Source organism: Corvus brachyrhynchos, unplaced genomic scaffold (genome assembly GCF_000691975.1).
Source record: "Corvus brachyrhynchos isolate BGI_N302 unplaced genomic scaffold, ASM69197v1 scaffold283, whole genome shotgun sequence".
NCBI lineage: Eukaryota > Metazoa > Chordata > Aves > Passeriformes > Corvidae > Corvus > Corvus brachyrhynchos.
Window position 1 is genome coordinate 1,161,033 of NW_008237409.1, and position 6,508 is coordinate 1,167,540.

Consider the following 6,508-nt stretch of genomic DNA (forward strand, 5'->3'; position numbering starts at 1 on the left):
TCTCCGGCTGAACGATTTCTAGTCCAGGGTGAAGCCTGGACAAGCTGAGGACCAAAAAAAAGCTGTTGTTTTAATTCACATGGACCTCAGAAGGGGCTGGGAGCAGAAGGGGCTCTGGGATGTCTTCCCCTGGGATGGGGAGGGGACAGAGATCACCTCCAGCACACAGGGATGAGCAGGAACACCGTGCTTAGAGGTGAGCAGGAGGGAGTGTGCAGGGCAGAACACGAGGAGTTGGAAAGGCAGCCAAAGAATGCTGCCTGATATTTAATGTAACATATTATCATTATCATATAATCATAGAATGGTTTAGGTTGAAAAGGACCTTAAAGCTCATCCAGTGCCACCCCTTCCACTATCCCAGGCTGCTCCAAGCCCCATCCAGCCTGGCCTTGGACACTCCCAGGGATCCAGGGGCAGCCACAGCTGCTCTGGGCACCCTGTGCCAGGGCCTGCCCACCCTCACAGGGAGAATTCCTTCCTAATATCCATTTATTACTATTATTATCCAACCTTTGGGAAAGCAGTATTACTGCAGGTTTACAGTCTTTACTTCCTCAGCAGCCACTAAGCCACTCCTAAAAATCCACATTTTCCTCTGCTTTCTAACAGTCTCTCTAGCAAAAAGTTTTTTTAAGGGACTGACTCTCCCAAAAGAAGCTGGGGAGCCGCCCTCCCATCTGCATGAAAAGCAGGTGGGCACGGGCTGCAGGGGATTTGCATTTGCTTCTGCTGAGGCTCTGAAGGTTGAGTTTCATCCCCACAGAAGCTGCGGTTGGCACGGGGGGAGCAGAGCAGGAGGCTGCCACTAAATTGATGGCAACAGAAAAACCTGGAGGTACAAATGGCTCGAGAAAAGGCGTGATGAGATGTGACTGCCCTGGGTGCTGGGACTGCAGAGAGCAAAATGGGAAAAGACCACCTGGACGAAGAGAAAATGCTTCTGATTGCTCGGGGAAAAGCGGAGTTAAAGATCATTGGAACGGACAAGGCAATCTGGCGGCGGCGGCGCTGGGATTGATTCCAGGGCGAGGAGGGGCGGGGGCCGCCCCCCCGGGGCTGCCGGAGCGGGGCATCCTCAGCCGGGGGGGCCCGAGGCTCCTGCCACAGCAGCGCTCCGGGCTGGGCAGCCCCAGCTGCGCCCTCCGCAAAGCAGAGCGCTCAGCCCCAGTGCAGCGCTGGGGGAGAACGGGGGTCTCCCTGCCCAGCCCCGGCTCTGCCCAGCCCCGGCTCTGCCGGGAAGCAGAACTGAACCAGACCATTATGTGGAAGCACAGTTTAGGGGTCACACAAGTTTTTGGGTGGGACAGGTCCCTGCATCTCCCCCAGTCCAAGGACCTAAACCCCAAGTGATGCTCCACGCATCCCGGGAGGACGTGTGCCCTGGGCTGTGGATTCACACAGCCAAAGGTTTTCTGAAGGTTATGCAAAGGTTACCACCCAATTAACGTGCCGGAGCAGCACCAGCTCTGTCTGCCTCATTTCCAAACCTGAAGGCCACCGGGCAGCTCGGCAGCTCCCCCCACACATCTGCACTGATCCCCGAGTCCTGAGCACATTCCAGCACAGGGTGATGGGCAGAGATGGAGATAGCAATAATGATGTATCCATTTCCTCTACCTTGGGCATTTTTAAGTCATCTCATCTCAGAAATGAGCCATTTCCAGCGTTTTGCATGACAACCTGTTGGGCCCTCTCAGCAACGGGCAGATGGCGGGCTGTATTCACACATCACCTCGTGGAGCACCAGACAGGCTGGGACCCCATCACTGCTCTGCTTCAAGGTCACAGAATCACCGAATGGTTTGGGTTGAAAGAGACATTAAAGATCATCTAGTTCCAGCCCTCTGGAACCATCTGGATTCCTCCCTGGAAGGGAGGAGCAAAGGTCATGGACTGACCCAGCTTTCTCTCACTGATCTGCCTGACACCCTCTGAACTCCTGTGACACCACAGGGGAGGCAAAACCCCGGGAAGATGGAGATTTAGTTTGCTCTGTGTGCTGCCCAAACCTGCAGCAGGTTCTGGAGCCCAGCCTCCAGCTGTAGGATAACACAGCACACACAGGGAGAAACCCTTTCGAAACAGGCACAAGATACATTCCTTCAAATGTCCCTTCTCATGTCATTAATTACGTCTCGGGTTACTAAACACAGGCAAATGAGGATGATTTCCTTCCCAGCATCACAAGCCTGAGGTTTGCTATTCCCTTTCTCTCAGGTCTTCCATTAGCCTTTATAGATGATTTCCCTGTCAGGCTTCCTTCCATGCCTGCTCACAGCTTCCCAGCATTCCAATCCACCCAATCTATGCTCATTGCAACTCCAAGTGCTCCACTAATTCCTCTCCTTGCGTTGCAATTTCACATTGCTCAATACTGGGTGTAACAAAATGCCGCTACTTCCAAATTAAAGGAGCCAGGAGGAAAAATATTGGGAAACGTTTTCAGCCGAGCCTTTATGGTTTGAAGGACATTTTAAAGGCAGGGAACATAACCTGGCTCCTGCTGATGTTCATGAGGATTTAATCATGAGAAATTGCAAATGAGGGTTGGAGCAGAGCAAAGAAAGGGGTTAAGAAGATGTGACTTTTCCAATCCTCCCTGTGTCCCACAGAGTGGGGCTGGTCATCTCGGCTGTATTTTTGGGGTCCTGTGTTGAGAAAATAAAGAGCCATCACCAGCAGAAGGTGGAGCCCAAGCAACCTTTTTAACCCAAGGAACTGCAAAATCGAGCACATTTCTTAAAACTGCTGTTTTGGAGAGGCTCTCAATAAAGGCACACGGAAAGTACCTGGAGGAGAGGCTGTGGCACTGTGGACACTCCCCCAGGGCCCCCCGTGTGCCCACCCTGCCCCGCAGAGCCAGCAAGGACAACAAACAGCAGCAGAAAGCAGAAAACTTTCAGCCTCCCTCCTGTTAATTATGATCTTATTTTGCACAGAGAACCTGTCATTCAGCCGCCGGTAATGGATAGTTTCTATTTCAATTCTCCCTCCACCCTATTATCTTTTATAAAATTCAGCCAGGCCGGTGATGGATTGATAAGGGACGGTCCCGGCGGGAGCCGGCTCGCTCGGAATGGCTCTCACGCGTGCCCAACTTCTGTATCTTTTTAAATATTTCAGTTGTTTGAGATCTTTATTTCACATTTCGATTTCCTGTAGTACAGTAAATTTATCTTAGTCACCCAGTCAAGTTCTTTCCAAGTCTCTTATCTCCTCCTCTCTGTACAACTGAAGGCCCCTACACTATCTGTGCTGCCGATAACGCCGGCCCTGGCAATCCACAGATCGCGCTGATCCGGCGGCCCCGGCCCAAAGGAGACCTTGGCAGCCCCAGGCTGGGCACCGGCTGGAAGTTCAGCGCTCAAACCCCGCGCTGGCTCCTGCCAAGGCATCTCCAGATCGGCTGGAAAAGCGTCTGGGGCTTCCTGCAGACCCAAGGGATAACGGGGCCAAGGGCAGCTGCTCCCTGCAAGGAAAAGCCCAGCGGGGACCTCCCGGGATGTCTCCAGTGGAGGGGTCTGAGCCAGCCAGAAGCCCTGCCGTGGTCCCAGGCCGGCAGGCACACGTCATCCACACAGGGATGTTTTCCCCTCACTAAACCACAGATTTTTAAATATCTCAACAGCACGGAGCAGAGAGAGCATCGCACGCAGCCACGGGAAACCCCCCGCCACAGCACTGTCACGGCCGGGGAGCAGATGGGAGCAACCACACTGAAATAATAATGAAAAAAACAACAAACAGGTAAACCCGAGTCACCTTCTCGCTGCTGTGCCGGTGGCAGCGCCGAGCGCGATCAGGCAGCACCCCCTGGTGCCACCGCGCCGGAGCGGGGCCGGCACCGGCGAGCCGGGAAAACACTGCCCGGGAAACCTGGAGAGCCAGGGAGCTGGGAAAACACTGCCCGGGAAACCTGGAGAGCCAGCGGGCTGGGAAAACACTGCCCGGGAAACCTGGGGTTCGACCCACAGGGACACACGCCCAGGTGGATGCTCCGGAGAGGCAGCACAGCGCTCCTGCCTCACTCCGAGCACAAACGCGCTGCTCTGGGACCGTCCCCGTCCCTCCTGCCAGCATCCAGGAGCTCTAGGATTCAGGATCAAGGGAATCGAGGTGATTTCCCTCCTGGGGAACAAGTGGGTAACAGCTCTTGCTGGTTATGGCAGGGGAAGGAGCTCGGGTCCCCTCCTCTCCCCAGCTCTTGGAGTGATTTCCTCCCCCAGCATCAAACCCAGCAGCAGGGCACCCAATAAATACATCTGCAGAAGGGTGATTTATCTGTAGGGGAAGCCATGGAAATTCCCAAACCCTCTTAAATATCCGTTTCCTGGCTCTAAACCATCAGTAAGTTGCCAACTGGGGAACGCATTTGTCTGCTCCCCTCTGTGTATTTTCTGCTTTTCATTATAATTTGCTAAATAATACATTACAATGAGTTATTTATCACACTCAGCCGTTTCACGATGCCTCCTCCATCCCGGGGAATTTCACCCATAAATCAGACACACAAATATCTGCTGGCATCGCTGCAAGTTTAACCCTGCACCCTTCACCTGCCCCAGCAGCTCCCAGGCTCTGCTGAGAGCCGCTGCTGGATTAAATGACAGCCAGCCCAGGGAAGAGGGGGAAGCTCCAGCACTGGGAAGTGACCAGAGAGGCACAGGAGGGACACCTGGAGACCCCCAGACTTTCTCCTGGTGACTGTGAGCAAAGTGCTTGGTCAACACCGGGATGTCACTGCTGGGAAACGAGACAAGGACAGCGCTCAACTTCAAGAACACCAGGAGGGAAAATTTATGATTCCTCCTTTCCAAGTCACTGTACCTTCCTTTTGAAACAAATTGGCTTGCAAATATGGATTAATTTAACTTTACACCATCCATCTTAAATCAACAGTATCTGGGCCCACAGATTGGGAAATCAAGGCATGGAAGGGAAAATTAAAAAAAAAAAAAAGCAGCAGAACTAGGAACAAAACCCTCTCTCTGTGCTTTAACTACAAAATCATCTTTCCCCATTAGCAGCTAATCAGAACTACCAGAGGGGAAGAGATTACAGACAGGGCGGAGAGGGGAGTAACTCACAGAAATACAGACATCAGAACAGATTTTCATTTATTTACTCATTTATCACAGTGAGTCACAGGCTTTGAGTTCATGAGTCTGCATTAGCCTTGCAGGATTTTGGGATGCAATCTCCAAAATCTGAAAAGCGAACAGGTCACAGCCACGTGCCATCTCAGGAAGGAGAAAATCAGCAGTTTGGGGTTGGTCTCGGGAAGTCTGATATTGCTTTGCCTGTTGGATTATGAGAAACCACTAATCTTCCCTCGCCAGCCTTCTAATCTCTCTGGGAGCCCAGATGCCTTATCTGAAACTTGCTCAGTGGAGAGCAGCCCAGGTTGCCTGGCACTGGGACGGATTCCAGCAGCTCTGGGAGCCAGGGAACGGCAGGCAGGGGAGATGAGGTGCCACAGGGTGCCCTGTGCCATGCCAGCCAGCGGGGCTGCCCTCAGCAGCACACGGCCGGGGTGGGAGCAGTCTGGTGATGGACACCACCAATGTCAAACATCGGGTGCTTGTTCCATAACTGAGCAGCTCCAGAACGAGCCAGGCTCCGAGTGCCAGGGCTGAGCCCCTGCAGCCCTCCTGCTCCTCCAAACACCTCTGTGCACACCCATCCACCTCTGTCCACTTACACACCAAAATAAACCACCAGCAGTTCAGGGGCCTTTTTTCCCCCCTCTCCCTTTTTCCCCAAAATGAGCTGCAAGAAGCCACGAGCTTTATTTACTCCAGGCAGGGAGTGCCTCATTTCAAGCTTTCCTTTCTCTCCTTAGTTCATCCCAGCTCTCCAGAAGAGGAGAGATTCCCACACCTGACCACCACCCCCAGACACTGCCCTGGGTGGGCTCCAAGGTGTCCAGAGGGGACCATCGGTCACACCAGTCCCAGGATGTCCCAACAGGGCACTACCTGCACACAGCATTTCCTCTGGCATTTCCAGCCCTGCACACGAGCCCACGCTGGGAAATGAGAAACATATTTTTAAATAAGAGGAAATGGTGTCTTTGTGTCAGGCAAGTGGAAGAAATCCAGGACCAAGAGACTGCAGAGCCTTTCCACTTCAGACAGCAGGTGCTCTCCAAGATGTGGTTATGGCAACAAAATAAATGATGGATAATTGCTTTTGTGACAACTTGCCAATTAAATTAGACTCAGCAGAATAACATAATGACAATTTGTTATGCTCTGGTGGGCACTAACACACCAATCATAATTAAATGCTATGACTGAAATAGAATGCTGCTGTACACAGGAATATATAACCCCAATTCCCTCCCAGTGAAACATTATAGGTTCAGACTTGATTTCAATTTCTGGAGGATAATAACATTAGCGCACATCAGAATGAGCCTGCAATATGCAGAGAGGCAGCAGCAGCACAGGGACAGACAGAGACAAGGGCAGCTGAGCCACCGGGCTCCTGCGGGGACCCCTCC